The 17,070-nt window shown below is 38.4% G+C and overlaps 1 long non-coding RNA gene across 1 annotated transcript in view; it reads right to left on the bottom strand.

Annotated features, from left to right (window-relative positions):
- Positions 1-16,192, bottom strand: part of LOC135204901 (uncharacterized) — a 93,298-nt gene extending 77,106 nt beyond the window's left edge. The window contains exons 1-2 of the long non-coding RNA XR_010312358.1: positions 15,560-16,192; positions 9,785-9,884 (exon numbers count right to left, since the gene is read on the bottom strand). This is a non-coding gene — a long non-coding RNA (uncharacterized LOC135204901). The remainder of the gene's footprint in view (positions 1-9,784; positions 9,885-15,559) is intronic.
- Between the last annotated feature and the right edge of the window lie 878 nt (positions 16,193-17,070).

Genomic DNA, 17,070 nt, shown 5'->3' with positions numbered 1-17,070 from the left:
GTTCCTAAATTCGTTATTACTATCTTGTTTCAGTAACTTGAAAAGGTCCATTTACAACATCAGCACAATTGGGTCAGGATAAAAATGTCTCCGCTTAAGATATTCGTTTCGTCAAATTATAATACAGAGAAAAGGAAAAAGTCAAAACCTACATTATAATAAGAATATTGACAACCTAATATACAAGTTCTGAACAAAACAGTGAAAAGTCAACAAGAGTGCATTTATGAAACAATATATTTGGTTGGAAGAAATTCCTAGGCAGGATACTAAAGCACTGCAAGAGATTCTTGGCGTCTGTAAGAGACAGAATAAAAGCCTTAAAAATAAAAAATAAAAACTCCGAGATAAATATTTGTTGCATTTAGTGAAGCTCTACCTTGAGAGGAGTATCTTCATATATTCATCGCGATGAACCTCAACCATTATACTATTAAGAAATGTCTTGTGAAAAAGTAATTTGTAAAATTTACTATGTAGATATAATGCCAAATCATTATGATGATTAAAATTAAGTTTAGAGTTAGAAAATTGGAACTTGGTAAATATGATTATATTATGTAATAAAATTCAAAACATGTAATCTGTACAATTCACCATGTCAGTATAATGTATAATCATTATTGTATTACGTTAATATTACTTAGAAAATTGTTCCCTTACCTAAATATAATTGTGGATAAACCACACTTTACCTTACTCTTATTAATACTTAACTTTCTATATACTATTCCCTACCATGGTTAGCTACCTAACTGCCCTCACTTTTCTTTCACCCATCTTACCTATCAGCTAAAAAAAACAAAAAATAAACAAATAAACCTTGAGAAAACACGCACTTTCTTCCCAAGAGTTCTTGACTAGAGGTATCCTCGTCTGTGATTCAGACGGAAGCAATATATTTCCTCGTCCTGCGAAAACACTCGCCTGTGTTCAGAAGGTAAAAGTATTTTTGTGCCAGGTTAGAAGCAAGCACGTTTTCATTGCGAAAGAGAATACTCGCAACAAAATAAGGAAAATGAAAGGGCAGATGGTCAAGTACCAAGTCCCGCCGATGCCTGAATAGCGCTTGGTACTGAATTTCTGCCCTCTCATTTTCCTGTGGCACTCGCTTATATAATGATGTAACGTCATGTACTGTGATTTTTTAAAGCATACTGTATATATTCATTTATTTATTTATTTATCTATATATTCAACGTCAAGCTTCCCCACACCCTTCAAATAATTGTTTGTTTGTTTGTTTGTTTGTATGGTGCTTTTACGCAGCATGGAACCAGAGGTTATTCAGCAACGGGACCAACGGCTTTACGTGACTTCCGAACCACGTCGAGAGTGAACTTCTATCACCAGAAATAAACATCTCTGACCCCCCAGTGGAATGCCAGAAAATATAACTCGCGGCCACCGAGGTGGCACGCCAACACCATACCGACCACGCCATTGAGGGGCTCCTATCACATGGTCAAAATTATTTTCCACCATTTTTTCTTAGCATCTTTGCACTCATAACCCTTTGAATCGTTCTCCTTCAGAGGTTCCGAATTTCTTTTTTCATTTGAATTCATCATCCACACTTCACTTCCATAAAGAGCTGTTGGTTCGATAGTCACTTCTTCCATTCCCACCCTGACCTCAGCGGGCAACGGGCAACAGAGGGCACAGTACCTGCTGCTTTCCTCGCTTCCCCTGTCCTATGACTCACCTCCGCCATCCAATTATGGATTCACAAGCTCTTAAACGAATCTTTGGCTAACATAACTCTTAAAACTCTGTTATTAAAAAAAAAAACTATCAAACTCTATCACTAAAATCTGCAGTTTTTTCTTTTGATCTGATTTATACAGCTTTTTGGCATTATGCCAAACACTAGGGCAACTAAGGCCATTCAGCGCTGAAACGGAAATTGACAGTAAAGGGTTAGAAAGGCGGAACGAGAGGAAAACCTCAAAGCAGTTGCACCACGAAACAATAATTAGGAGAAGGTGGAAAGTAAGATGGGAGAAAGGGAATATGAACGGAGGTACAGTTAAAAGGAATGAAAGTAGTAGCTGCTAGGGTGCCTAGAGGACGCTGCAAAGACCCTTAAGTAATGCTTACACTGCACCGAGTTTTTTCTGTTATCCCCAAACAATACTGTATCATTTTAAAAAAAAGAAAAGAAAACAAAATAACATACCTCACTCCGTCCACGTCTCATCTTTTTATCCCAAAATTATAAATCTATATATCTACCTCTGCCCCAGACTGTTTGCATCATCCATCCGCAAAGATTTAATCTTAAAGACCCAGGAGGACATCTCATACCCATGCGTCAGCCCCACTTTTACACTAAACCAGTCACTCCCACGGCTAATGTCATCATCTCGGCGGCTTATCTTCTATGCCATATATCGTCAGGTGGACCCTCCCCCTTCCCTTCCTATTAAATCTGTCAATTCTACGACGAGGTGTTTTATATATATATATATATATATATATATATATATATATATATATATATATATATATATATACAGTATATATATATATATATATATATATATATATATATATATATATATATATATATATATACACATATGTTGCGCTTGTGTTCAAGTGCTCGGCTCTGGGTTCATTTACATAATGCGCAAAAAGACTCATTTTCCTCTCTCTCTCTCTCTCTCTCTCTCTCTCTCTCTCTCTCTCCTCTCTCTCGCCAAGATACAGAAACCTTTTTTTTTCTATTTTATTAACATAAATGATCCCCATAAAGTTTTCACTTAAATGTTGGTATCAGGGTGGACCCAGATAGAATGCTTCTAATGAGTCATCAAGTAGACCTACCCTAGCCACGCCCCCCCAAAAAAAACATTATCTCTACCTTAGAAAGATAGGAAGATTGTCTTGCCACTGAAAACATAACAATTCCTGAGTGGGGTTTGAATCTTGACTGAGACAGTGGGAAGTCCACATAATCCCACGGTCATGGCGTGGTTCAGTGGTGCAGAGCACTAAGCAGTTTGCATTTGTAAGGTCTGTGGATCGGTACCATCCCAGCCAGCTGCCCATCAGTCGACCCAGCTGCAAATGCAGCCTCAGCAGCAAGTCAGAGAGACTTTCATGGGATTGCCAACCTCGAAGAGGAAACACGAATTAAAAAATTATTTACGTAATTGATAAATATAAACAGATGCACAAGTATACACCACCCACATAAATGTGTATGCACGTATGTAGATATTTCAACTTGTCCAATTTCTGTCAACTTCAAAACTTTCAGAAGTTTCACTTAATGAACTGAACCTCAAAAAAACACAAAATTCTCGTTCATGAAAACCCTTCCTGTATGGTCATAAAGCGAGAATTAAAATATTTTTTCTTTGCGGAACCTCTAAAAGAAAGAAATATCCGTAAAATTTAATATTCCCCCCAAAAACACTTATTAATGTTCCTAGTCACAAAGAGAGTAGTAGCTTACTTTATTTTTTAAGACTAATATTGGAGGGAATTTATGTTTTCTCTCATTTCTCTCACTCCAGTAAATAAAACATGTTGCATTTCATCAAATAAACACCAACTGACAAACCCTATCTTCACGAGAGAGAGAGAGAGAGAGAGAGAGAGAGAGAGAGAGAGAGAGAGAGAGAGAGAGAACTAAACCCACCTCCACTACCACCTGCACCAATATATTTTTTCTCAGACTAAAGCAGTGATTGAATCTGTCACTTCTGGGTTGCCTCTTAACGGATACCCTTAGAGAATCGATGCCTCTTGGAGTGTTGAGTGGTTGCCTTCCCCTAAGGATTATACTTCATAAAAACTACACAAGTCAATACATTCCGCCTGTAGTTAGGGCACACAGACATGAACACAAATGCCCTGATAATTGTAAGATCATGTAAAATAATTGTGGTCATACAAGCATAAGCACTAACATATATATTTATATAATGCAATAAAAATTCTATAAATTATTCTAAGTGACGTCACACACACATTATATGCCGTTCACAGATACAAGAAGTCTCATACGGAACTGAAAGCCGTTGATTCATACATGCCAAAAACGTGCTGTAGATCCTCTTAGCGAATAAATGTTGACATAGAGATTTAAACAGCAGCTACAAACTGGTGCAAGAATGCAAAACTCTTTCTGGCAGTCAGGCATTTTTACGTTCAGGTATTCTAAACTTAAAAAGAAAAAAAAAATTAAATAAGCTCGCTGAATGGCGTGATATTGGTAGCCATTCATACCCACTATAATAAGTATGTTAAATACACACACATACACACACTACACACACACACACACACACACACACATATATATATATATATATATATATATATATATATATATATATATATATATATATATATATATATAATATATATATATATAATATTAGACAGTACAGGGTTTAAGGTTATCCTAACTTTTTAGTCCTAAAAGTCGTTTTGGAATGAGGGGCAGCTACCTCCATGCCCTGTGTACGACCCACCACACTCGACTAACCTAGGTACCTCATCCACTTCTAAAACTATCAAGGACAATAGGGTCTTCAGGGTAAGGTCCCAAAGGTGCTTACAACGGCGGAATCGAAATCTTAGTCTCTTGCTGGTCAGGCAGCTGCGTTCACCAATGCATCCACAATACAGGTAGGTAAATAAACAGGTACTATACCGGTGCATCTGATATCTATGCCAGTCCCTTACGACGCTCCTGATTGGCTGCTGATAAGCTAATCACACGGCTGGAAACTCTCAGTCTCTCTCGAGACTTCACATGGGTAGGATGTGTGTTCCACCTCTCCTGAGAGATACTTTTGAAAGACGTATCCCTCAGGAGAGGTGGAGAATGCATCCTGCCTATGTGAACTCTCTCGAGAGAGACTGCAGAGTTTCCAGCCCTGTGATTGGCTCATCAACAGCCAATCAGGAGCGTCGTAAGGGACGGGCCTAGACATCAAATGCACGGTTGATGTGATCTACGTACTATAGTTAGATGTGTGTGGTTATATTTCAGAGAAAACCCGACTTCCTACGAATGATTTTACTCCACAAAAAGACAATGACTCCATCCACCTTCCCAACGCGAGAAGGATGAAGGCACATTGTAAAGATGAGTAGAATGCACAAACTCAACTACCAGGGGGAAGTCTACTTTCTTAACAGATACTAAAGCACTTAATTTTCATACTGAATGAAGATTGACTTTTGTGAACGACAGGACATTTTCAGGCCAGAATTCCCTCTTCCTTCAAAATCACACCATTTTTTCCACGTAATTTGTACCCTTACCTTTGACACTAGTGGAACAGAAGACTTTTTTTGCATTACATGACAAGAAAGTGGTCAAGACACCAAGTCTTTGAAAAAAAAGAAGAAGAGGATTTCTGGTACTTAAGAAAGACGGAAAATGAACTCCACGACACCAAAACTTGCATGCACACCATGGGCATGAATGATCGATGGAGCCATATCAATTCATGATCCAACCAACGAGTTGTACCCTGTATTATACCACGCTACTTAGCACGTCAAGAATAGTTAACAATGCTCACAGGTGAGCAGAGCAGGTAGACGTCCATGTGAGAACATGTTCTTGCAAATGTTCATATAATGAAGTGCCCTTTACGTTTTGTATTTTCATTTAATGAAGTAATGTAGCCTCCTACTAGGAAAATGTACTATCTCCCTGCTTATGGCTTTCTAACATAACGTTGTATTCCTAAAAGACCAAATTTTTTCGATGTGTTTTTTTTTCTTTCTTCGGCCTAGCTAAATAAAGGACATGAAATTCCTGTTCCACTGACATTTATATATCTAAAAATATTATTTATAGAAGATATTGGTATTTCAAGATTACTTGAGAGAGAGAGAGAGAGAGAGAGAGAGAGAGAGAGAGAGAGAGAGAGAGAGAGAGTGGATAATAGTAAAACGTTCGTAGTGCAGTATACATCTAACGTGGCGTACTGTAGGCATTACTAACGGTGCTTGCAGCATCCTTACGGCCCACGGCTGCATCCACTTCTAGGCCTATTACCGTACCTCCACTCCCCCTTCCCTTCTTCAATCTGGCTGTCCAACTTCTCTAATTTCCATCTTTAGTCGAGCTGAATATAGAATTTAGGCCAAAGGCCAAGCACTGGGACCTATGAGGTCATTCAGTGAGAGGGGTGGAAAGTAAGATGGAAGAAAGAGAATATGAAAGGAGGTACAGTAAAAGGAACGAAAGTGGTTGCAGTTAGGGGCCGAAGGAACGCTGCAAATAACCTTTAGTAATGCCTACAGTGCACCGCATGAGGTCTACTGACGGCACTAACCCCCTACGGAGAGTTCCACCTTTAGAATCTTGTACTTCATCTCTTAATTTCGCTGTCCAACCTATCAATCATCCTCTCTTCATTCTAAGAGCTGGATGGCTGAAAGCGACTGAGAGTGTTTGCCTTGCCTGCCTTAAATTCAATCAATCAAGTAACCCCATAACAAGGTTTAAGTCTTAAATTGTTACTAGAAATGTCTGAGCGAGTTTTTCAGCTTGCTTATAAACGAGAGAGAGAGAGAGAGAGAGAGAGAGAGAGAGAGAGAGAGAGAGAGAGAGAGAGAGAACCTCCAACGTTCTATTCCTGACTGTTCAGATTCCTACCATAAAGATAATATTTGGTTTAAAAGATCGACTTCGTTTACGCTTGAAGTTCGCGCCTCGGGAGATCTCTGACAGCGCCGATATTTCCTCTGGTCGGGTCCTTAGGTCGGGTCCTTACTTCACACTCCTTCCCCAGGGCCTATATGTTGCGACAGGAAGTTCTTCTTCGGCTCTTTGGTGACGTACTGACGGAGTTTTGCCAACGATAACTATTCATGCAGCGTGTCTTGGCGTATCTTTTGAATGTTAATTTACTTTCGCCAGAGAAAACAAGCATCTGACCTACTCCCTTCTCTCTCTCTCTCTCTCTCTCTCTCTCTCTCAGTGCGTAGCGGAGAAAAACAAGGACAAATCACTCCGCCCTCGCCTGGGATCGAAAGCCATACCTCTCTCCAGTGGGACACGAGTGGTACCTTCTACGGACTTCACTACAGGGTTAATGGCACAGACTTCGGCTAGCTAGCTATTGGTGTCATTGGCCTCCCAGCAAGCCCGGAACCCCTCCACCAATACCCACCCTAAACAATCTTCGCCCATACCCCATACAGTACCGTGGAGAATCTTTGGTAATATTCTTCAGACTTATTGTTAATCTGACAGTGTAATTTTAGTGCACCAATAAGCTTTAAACTGTAATATTGTTTGTTTGTTTGGTGTTTTTACGTTGCATAGAACCAGTATGGTTATTCAGCAACGGGACCAACGGCTTTATGTGACTTCCGAACCACGTCGAGAGTGAACTTCTATCACCACAAATTGCAATATTGAACACACTGTCTCGCTGCCTAAATGTTACATTTACAGCTGTATTATCTTCATAAGCAATCTAAAGTTAAAATCGTCTTGATTAATTCATTATGTAAACGTCTTGACCAACAGTAATAGAAACATTATATGAGTTGACAACATATCCACGCGCATCTAAAATCCAGGTTAATTCACTTTAGTTTTGTGGAAATAACAATTAAAATCATAAGTATAATTATTAAATATAAAAGTTAGTTTGTTTGTTTGATTGTATATTGTTTATAAGTTGCATGGAACCAGTATGGTTATTCAGCATCGGGACCAACGGCTTTACGTGACTTCCGAACCACGTCGAGAGTGAACTTCTGTCACCAGAAATACACATCTCTCACCACTCAAGTGCAATGCCCGAGAATAGAACTCGCGGTCAACGAAATGGCACATCAACACCATACCGACCACGCCACTGAGGAAATGTAAAAGTGAATAACGTTATTCAGCCTAGATCGCTAGTGGCTCTCTGCCTCTCTTCTCATAAGTCGATGCCAATATTTCTCCACCTGAGCCACATCGCTGACAAAATTTCGAATTATGATACTGCTAGGTATTATCAACGGAGTTATAATATAACTATGATAAAAGTTATAATTACATACCCATAACACTTATACTTATGGTGGTATGCCAAAAGTAATCCCACGAGCAACACTAAATTTGCTATCGCGATGAGGAAAAGAATCAGGAAATTGAGGTTATGCAACACGCACCGGGGTACTTATCAGCGCTATAGGCAGACAAAGCAAGGCGTGATCCGACCTCCTGCTTATTCGGGGAGCGTGCTAAAATCTACCGTCAAATAGAGCGTCGTTTCGCCAAAGAAAATTAAAATATATAGATGCACTATTAGAAATAATTATGTATTATTTAACTTACACAATTTATTTTTTCACATTTTCATTTTAATCAATAAATCATAAATATCGTATCCTAAAATTCCTGCATCTTTAACTCAACGCGAAACACCTTTTTCAGACCTTTTTTAGGCTTATCCATAAGGCTTTCCTACCTCCCCCCCAAAAAAAAGCAAGAACAACAAAAGCAAGAACAACAAAAGCAAGAACAACAACAACAACAGCAATAAGAACGACAAAGTAGTTTGTAGGCTTACTCACCGAGTAAGCAAAACGTGCGTGCACTTAGAGACAGAAAGGACATTGCAAACAACCTCGAGTCTCGAGTTTATTCATGTCAACTGTCATACGAGAAACAAAATATAATCCTGAAATGTAGTTCACTCTCTGAGTAAAATATTCGTATGACCCTTTTTCTCTCTTCACTTCTCTGTGCCTTCCGTTTCTCCTGAATATTCGCCTCAAAACTATCAAACTTTTTTTTTATATCTATCTTCAGTACATAAACGTAGATATAGCATCTGGGTTCAACTGATACGATTCATTACTACCATAATTCACATATGCATATATACAACTCAACCCAATTTACAAAGTATATTGTAATAATCCTTATATTTTAAACATGCAATTGTTGCAAAATACGATTCTAATCGTAAAAAAAGTCAAGTGCTACGGCGCTGTGAAAGAATGTATTTCAAAATCTTAGGGAACACGTAACAATACGAATGTTCTTTCTTACATTGACGTTATCGTTGTCAGTATGCATAATGTATTCAACAATTTAAAAATTCTTTGTTTAAGTGGTTTCCAATTCAAAGGAATACAGTGATGCCTTAGTCTGCAAAGCATTTCCATGTAAAATCAAACTATTTTTACCATACTGGTTTGATATCTTTATGGACAATATACACAAGCTAGTGATTTTCCCATTCTCCATATTTATCACAAGAATGTGCCACTTTTCCTTCGCAAAAATTTTGTTTTTCATACGCAGTGATACCTTATGCCTCTTTTGAATAACAAAAAAAAATTAAAATCTACATTACACTGAATCTGTTTCCAATTAAACAAGGGATACATTCCCTAGACTACTGGCTGGTAGGCACACGCCGATGCACTGCATATAAGATGAGGTTACACAATGCTTTTGTTATAACTTCCTGCAGTTCCCCGAAACGCAGCATTTTAAAATTCACAGGCAGGTGGGGCTCGCTACCCCGCACCTTGTAGCGCCACTGTAGATGAGAGCACGTCAGACAGAATAACTGTTTAGCAATAGTCACGACACAAGCTAAGTAGACTGTCACAGGTTCTCTGAGCCAACACACTCATTGCCAATGACGTTCAACGAGCCAAACACCAACGGCAGACTTGAAAATGGCATAATTTCCTTTACAAATAAACTTCTAGCTCTTTTTCCTTTTACAGACGCTGAAATGGACACAAGTCTTCGTCATCTGAAGTGATTAACGAAAGAGGAGAACCCTACCTTGGCTGTTGGTCAATCATTCTCGAGTGGCTCCATCAGGCCTGAATGCTTGAGGAAGTTCTCCAGTTCTACGACGCTGACTGAATCCTCAGCAGCAAACCTGTAAAGAGAGAGGTAGTACTACATGTCACGAATCTCCAGCTTTTAGAAATTCTCATGCTTCTGCACGTTTGCTCATGATACTGCATCAACTTCAACGAGAATTCTTTCGAATACACAATTAAAATCAGGGTGCAAGTGCCAACAAGCATTATTTCATGTGAATGCGTACATACGTACATATATAATAATAATATACATGCATGAAAGTCTCAAAAATTTAAAAGTAAATAGTACTATTCCTAGATACAGCCTATACAAACGATGAAGGAGTATTCCTCAGCACGAACAGTAGTCAGTCCTAGAAACCTGTAGCAAATGGGGTAACTGGAGGTAGGCAGGAAAGTAGGTGAAACCCCAACCCTCACCAGCCGAGGACAAACATTTTTTTCCCTTAGAGATCGAGAGACTACGTAGGGTGATTAAGGTAAGCTTATCATATATGGCTCTGGTTTGTATACCTACGAAAAATACGAATTACTATCATAAATTGTGATGTGTTTATACAAAACAGTTTTTTATGCAGACTTATTCCTTAGGCGAGTGGGCAGTTCCTCAACCGACTTGCTAGCCGAGTTCCCACCTAGAAATTTCATGTTGTTGGTTATCTTTGTGATAGCAAGTGGGGGACCCATGAATCCTACAACCTATACAATCTAGCATCGAGATGCAAAACTGATTCGAACTGCCGACCACTGCAGCAGTAGATTTGCACGTTGTACAGTGTAGATTATTTACTACAAGAAGTTTTACGCAAGTTTTTGTTCATTGTTACTACTGATGCAATGCTCAATGCTGGGTGTTCGATACTCTTCCTGCACAATACCACTGCAGTATAATTAATTGTGAGTACAAACAGCGTTGTGGCCCCCATATTCTAACGTGTATTGTTGTTTTATGTGTAGTTTTCCATGGTTCATTTGATTTAACAACATTCCTAACTTGGACATTTCAGTCATTTTGCTCACTATATTACTCTACATTGTTGAACGAGGTTATTAAAAGAAAATGTACATGAGGCTTTATTCAATGCGTCTACAAAATGTTTTGGAATGGTTTTTATTTAGAATACATTAAAATAGACCAGTACATGACTGTATAGGTTCATAACATTACATTACCCTTTCCATGTACCTTAAGTGTCTAACCTTCATAGAATGAGTATAATATTACATGGGTGTAACATAGCATAAGCTCTTATTTTGATATGCTGCTCCAGTTTCATTGTAAGTGCCCTGAGACATATATATTTATAATCTTTTGCAATACTTATTAGAAAACTTCAAATGTTTTATGGTAATAGCCGAATTTCATGAGAGTGTCTGTCTCCATCAAGGATTAACACAAAGTTCCGTCCAGTTTATCAGAGTAGTGGAGGAAGTTACAAAAGCTGCATAAAATGAGGTCCTCAGATATACTACATGTAGACGGAAGTATCAAAGAAAGTGCAGGAGGGGAGGCTGAGATGGTATGGACACCTGTTGAGGAGAGATGAGGACCACGCTGGGAGACATACTATGGGGATGGAGGTTAATGGAAGAATAAGAAGAGGGAGACCAAGAAAGAGATGGAGGGACTGTGTGAGAGGAGACTTACATGAGAAGGGAATTGATGAGGCAGAAGCGCAGGATAGAAATACATAGATGGAAATAGCTCATCCGAAACGGCGACCCCATATAAAAATGGGAACCAGCTGGGAAGAAAAAGAAGATGACAGTGTTAATAGCAGATATCTGTGAAAGAAATTGTTGAAATGTTTAGACAGAAAATTAATATGGATACCACAAAGGTTAAAACGACTCAAAAGGAAGTAAAGGAAAAATGAATCATGGAAGTGAGCATATGGATACTGACGAAAAGGTGTAGGGGGTGAACTAACCACCATGTTACACGAGTTACATAACAACTATGTATGATGATTGAAAACGAAACCCACAAAATCACTGTGTAACTTGTTTACTTCTAAGTATTTACATTTAATTTTAATCCACACTCTTAGAAGTAAACAAGTTACACTGATTTTGTGGGTTTCTTTTTCAATCTTCAGAAGAAAACTGAAAGAAGTTTTTGTTTGGTTCACTATGTATGATGTAAAGTTTCCAATTTATAAAACTAAATGAAGAAAAATCAAGAAAAAGGAGGACAATATAATATTTGTTGCCTTCAGGTTATGCTAGAATGTGCAGAAAGTAATAAGAGTGATCTTAAAAAGAAAAAACAACACCATTGATGGAGGGGAAGGAGAGAATGGCACTAACAGCACGGCTGAAAGGGAAGGAAATTACTAGACCAGTGGTAAATAACAGTAATATCCACTTAGAAAACATAACTCAAATTTGTGATCTGTGTATGTGGCCTGTTCCACTGCACAGGAGAGATAATATTTATTATGATAACGGAGGAGATTTAAAGAGGTGTGGCTGCTGTGCAAAATTTCTGAGCTTCACTGTAAAGGTCACTCGTGTAAATGAGCAACTTATGGTCTGGAGACTCTGGTGTGGTGTCCAGAGGCTGGAAAACACACTGGGGAATCACATACTGACATGTGATGAAAATGGCGGAGGAATACTGTTATTGATCAGAGAAGTAGTAAGTAGGATCAGATAAGATCAGTAGTAAATGAAAACCCTCGAAATGATGATGATGATACATGGTGTATATTCAGGGTAAAAATATTACTTATGTGTATATTTTAAAGAATAAATTATGTTCATCAATATCATACGAGTGCATTTTTAGAGAAAGAACCACAGTGCAGCACTTTTATATGACTGCATTCATACTACTGTACTCTGAAATTTTTTCCCTTTCTATGGATTTACTGACACAAGTGTTCATGCAGGGTAGGCAATACATTATACTTACAGGCAAGGTTAAGCAAAGCTTGTAGTAGACTAGCATGTACATTAATCTACCTCTTTCAATATTCAACACCACCTAAGGCTACAACTGTTCCATTAAAAGGGGTTATTGTGAAAGATACACTAGTTTACATTTTCACCAACTATCCCAGGCTCTCCAATTATTCAAGAAAAATGCGTACTTTCCATGTCTTTCTACTGAATTTCTGGAAAGAAAACAAACTATATTTAAGCGCCTCAGTGACGTGATCGGTATGGTCTTGGAATGCCACCTCGGTGACCGCAAGTTCGATTCTCGGGCATTCCATTGAGGTGTTAGAGATGTGTATATCTGGCGATAAAAGTTCACTCTCGACGTGGTTCTTAAGTCACATAAAGCCGTTGGTCCCGTTGCTGAATAACCACTGGTTCCATGCAACGTAAAAGCACCATACAAACAAAGCAAACCCTATTTACAGTCTTAGCAAAACTCACAAATGAGCAAATTCTCTTCATAAAAGTTCACAGAGAAAGAGGAACTGGATAAATTCCTATAACAGTTCAGGTCAGTCACTGTAAGTTTTGCTAAATCTGTGAGTACTGTCTAAGTGAATGGTATGTTCTTGTACAGTAAATATCAGTAGGTCACAGAACCCAAACATTTTGATGACTAACAACACAACTGTCAATTTATGTAGCTTTAAGTGCACTTGTAAATCCAGGTAGGTTATGGCTCACTAGCAAGTTATGACACACCCAAAGATTCAAGTAGCTACAGTAGATCACAGTACACCATGAATGTAGATTACAGGACTGATAGTAACTGGTTACAGAGTAACTGTGACTCTTGGTAGAATATAACATTCTTATGAGACACACCAGGAACAACTTTGCTAGTTTCATGCACTCTCATTACACACCAACGTACGTTATGCTGCCGTGATACTAACAGTTAATGTTGGCTACATTTCCTTCAATTAGGTTAGGCTAGTAACATTATGCTTCACTTTATAAGAAATACCAGTATTTTTCTTTGTTTACAGCCATTGGTGCATTTGCTATTTGTTGTAACAAACCACTTTTCATAAACTTCATCCCAAAAGGTCCAAACATACTAAGGTCTCATGACTACAAGCCTGCATAGGGGATAAACCTACAGGCTGCGAGAACTTCAATACCGATCATAAAAACTCAATCAATTTTTCAGGTACCAAATTCTCATTCACTGTTTATCTTTGCTCTGTCTCTATTATAGTTGGTGGAAACCACTTGATTTTCTGCTGTCCTTGACAAATGCCCCCTTTAACAACAACCACTTGAAGTGGGCAAATCTGTTAAGTCACATTAGAAAACAAATCCGACTGATTTACACCAATCGCAATTGTGAATAACTGCCATACAAAAGAAATGTGATGAATACTGGCTTCAAGGTGAACACATCATCAATGGGGATGACAAACCTTTGAAGGAATAAACTATCAATTGAAAACCATGCATTCAATCCAACTCCAGATGCATACCAGGGTTTTGAGGAATTTCGTCTATTAGTGTGGCTTTCTGGTGACATCTGGCAACCCTCAGTGGCTTTTCTGACCACAAGCCACGGCACTTTAGAAAAAAATTATTCTCTTTGCCTTTTTATGTTTTATTATGAAAATAAAGCTATAAAACATATCCTGCTTATCTATACAAATGAATTTTATAGAAATCCTTTTTTTTTTTTCAAAAATACTTTATATTAAGCTAGTGACGTGTAGTGTTCTAACATCATGGAAAATAATTCTACATCGGAAAATACGCATTCTAACCATTAAATCATAAATGAAGTAAAAAAAATCAGATGAACTGCATATGGTAACACTGCTAAAAGCCAATGTTGTAAAGAAAAAACGGCATCACTGATGCATACGTCAAACAAGTCTGGCCAGGATGGCGTTGTATCCCAAATTCAAGCCCCTCCCTGAGTTGATATATCATAACCTAACCCAATCTCACCAATATTGCCATGTCTTGCCTTAGCCAACTGTGCAAAATAGGTGCACATCACCCTTTCCATAAGTTTAGGTTTAAAATTGTGGGGTGCCATACTGAAATCCTTAAAAATATGCTCCTCATACCAAGGAAATTTGACCTCCATTTATAAGATATATCAAAAAACCTTCAAAGAATATCAAATTCTCTGTATAAATTATGATCAAAAGCATAAGGGCAGCATCCTTTTCTTGGTAGTATTTGAGCAATACAAGAACTACAAACTAACCTACTACTTGCAATGTCATGTATCCAGGCTGACAACATCAATTCATAAGTCCAGGCCTACAAGATGGATGTAGCTGTACCTAGGCTTTCTTAAACGGTTCTTTCATATTTTAAATAATTTCACCTAGGCTTAGGCTAGGCTACCTAGAATATAAAATGTAGGTAACATTTTGCAAATTTGCTTACATATTCTTATTTACTGGCTCGGTTTGTAGAAATCCAGCCTAAATATGCCAGTTTAAGCAAGTCTGAATAAATATTGTACATCAATAAGGTAAAACTAGGCCTACCCTAGGTAATGAGGCTAGGCTTTTAAAATTCCTTAAATAACGGTTACATTGAGTAAATTGCCATTTCTCCAGTATTCCTGAGCGAAAAACTACGAAATCTAAGCTATAGTATACAAGCTAAGGCTCATTCGGCCTCAGATTACATAGTAGGTGGCGAAATATATGGTACGACTACAATACGCCTAACCTGACATGCTTGTTTATTTCTGCATTTCTGGCAAATAAAAAAAAACTACCATGGCTATGATTTGATTACTATTAAATATAATACATAACACTTTCCTTACCTCCATTGACACTTGTGGAGTAAATGTTGATGGCAATGGTTTCTCCATACAAAAATCACATAGTACTACTGACTTGGGTTTTTATAGGTAGTTTCCGATATTTCCTTCTGTTATCTTTTTTCTTCTTTTTCTCCCATACGGCATAATAATTCTGTTTTTCATATTCAATATCATGGTCACTAAATAAAAACGTCTGACTGACCTTCAACACGAATTCACTAATATGGTAACGCTTGGCGTCACCAATAACCGCTAAGTGCGCTAACCCAAGGCTAAGATTGATAAAAACAGATTCTATAAATTCACTTTATAATTAACAAGTTTAATTAAATGAAACTTGGTAAATTTTTAGTTTCAGCCAAATTTGGAAAAATGCAATAAAAATATATTTGTTGCATCAGAAATAGTGTGGTTTCAATGAATTTAACGTTTATTTTGACTGCAAACCAACCGATTTAGAGATTTACTATGTATACCCTAGTTCATCCCACCAATTATGGGGGACACCCTTTGGGAACCGGGGTTTTGGGTGGGGGAAGGGGGGGGAGGGTGTTGGGGCATTGAATGATATTTGCAATAAATGAATAATTAATGTTCCAGCACCCCTCCCCCATACCCCTAACTAGGGGCCCTGTACCCCTACCTAGGCCTAGCGGGGGGGCTCCGCCCCCCTGCGACCCCCCCTTAAGGCCACAGTGATTTTCGGGCACTACCGAACCTAATACAACCACCTAACCTTACCTAGGGCCCTGTACCCCTACCTAGGCCTAGCGGGGGGGCTCCGCCCCCCTGCGACCCCCCCTTAAGGCCACTACCTAACATCCATCAAACCAAATCCAAAGTGATGGTACTGCTGTATACATCGTTATACTACCACCATTATAATATACTCTATAAATTAATGAAGCTTACCTTAAACTGTTGGTTGATAAAAATGTGCTGCTGCTTTGAGGAAAACGTGAAGCCGTTGCAAGGTTCCCTGACATGCAACTTAAAGTAGGAAGTGGCCAGGTACCCGACGACCACATTGCACTGCAAACAATCGGTAGGAAATCGAAGGTCTGTCAAAATTAATGCCAGAAGGGCCAGCCACTACCTCTGCCATAGGTACAGGAAGACAAAATGCCGTTTTTTGCTTCATTATTCGAGTATTCAGTCAAACAAGGATACCAGTGGACACTAGACAGGTAACTGTATTACTCCGCTGAAATGCTAGTGAAACTTAGTTTTCGACTCAAGTCATTCGTAATTGGTTATGAAACCCATGACGTCATAACGATGTCACACCTCTCAGCCAATAATGAGTAACTGGAACTGCTTTTGTTTGCGTAAGAAAGTAAGTTAGAGGGCTCATTAAAAGTAAACATTACCGTAGAGGAAACACCTCTCCCGACTTAGGAAAAATTCGAGGTAAAAACTTAATCTTTTTTTTTTCTCTGTAAGTATGCATTAGCGACAATAATGTATTGAGAAGAAGTGTTTTGTTATCACGTGCTTTACTCGGGAAAAAT

This window comes from Macrobrachium nipponense, chromosome 24, assembly GCF_015104395.2.
Source record: "Macrobrachium nipponense isolate FS-2020 chromosome 24, ASM1510439v2, whole genome shotgun sequence".
Taxonomy (NCBI): domain Eukaryota; kingdom Metazoa; phylum Arthropoda; class Malacostraca; order Decapoda; family Palaemonidae; genus Macrobrachium; species Macrobrachium nipponense.
Note: the sequence above shows the minus strand (reverse complement) of the source record. Positions and strands in the feature narration are given on the sequence as shown.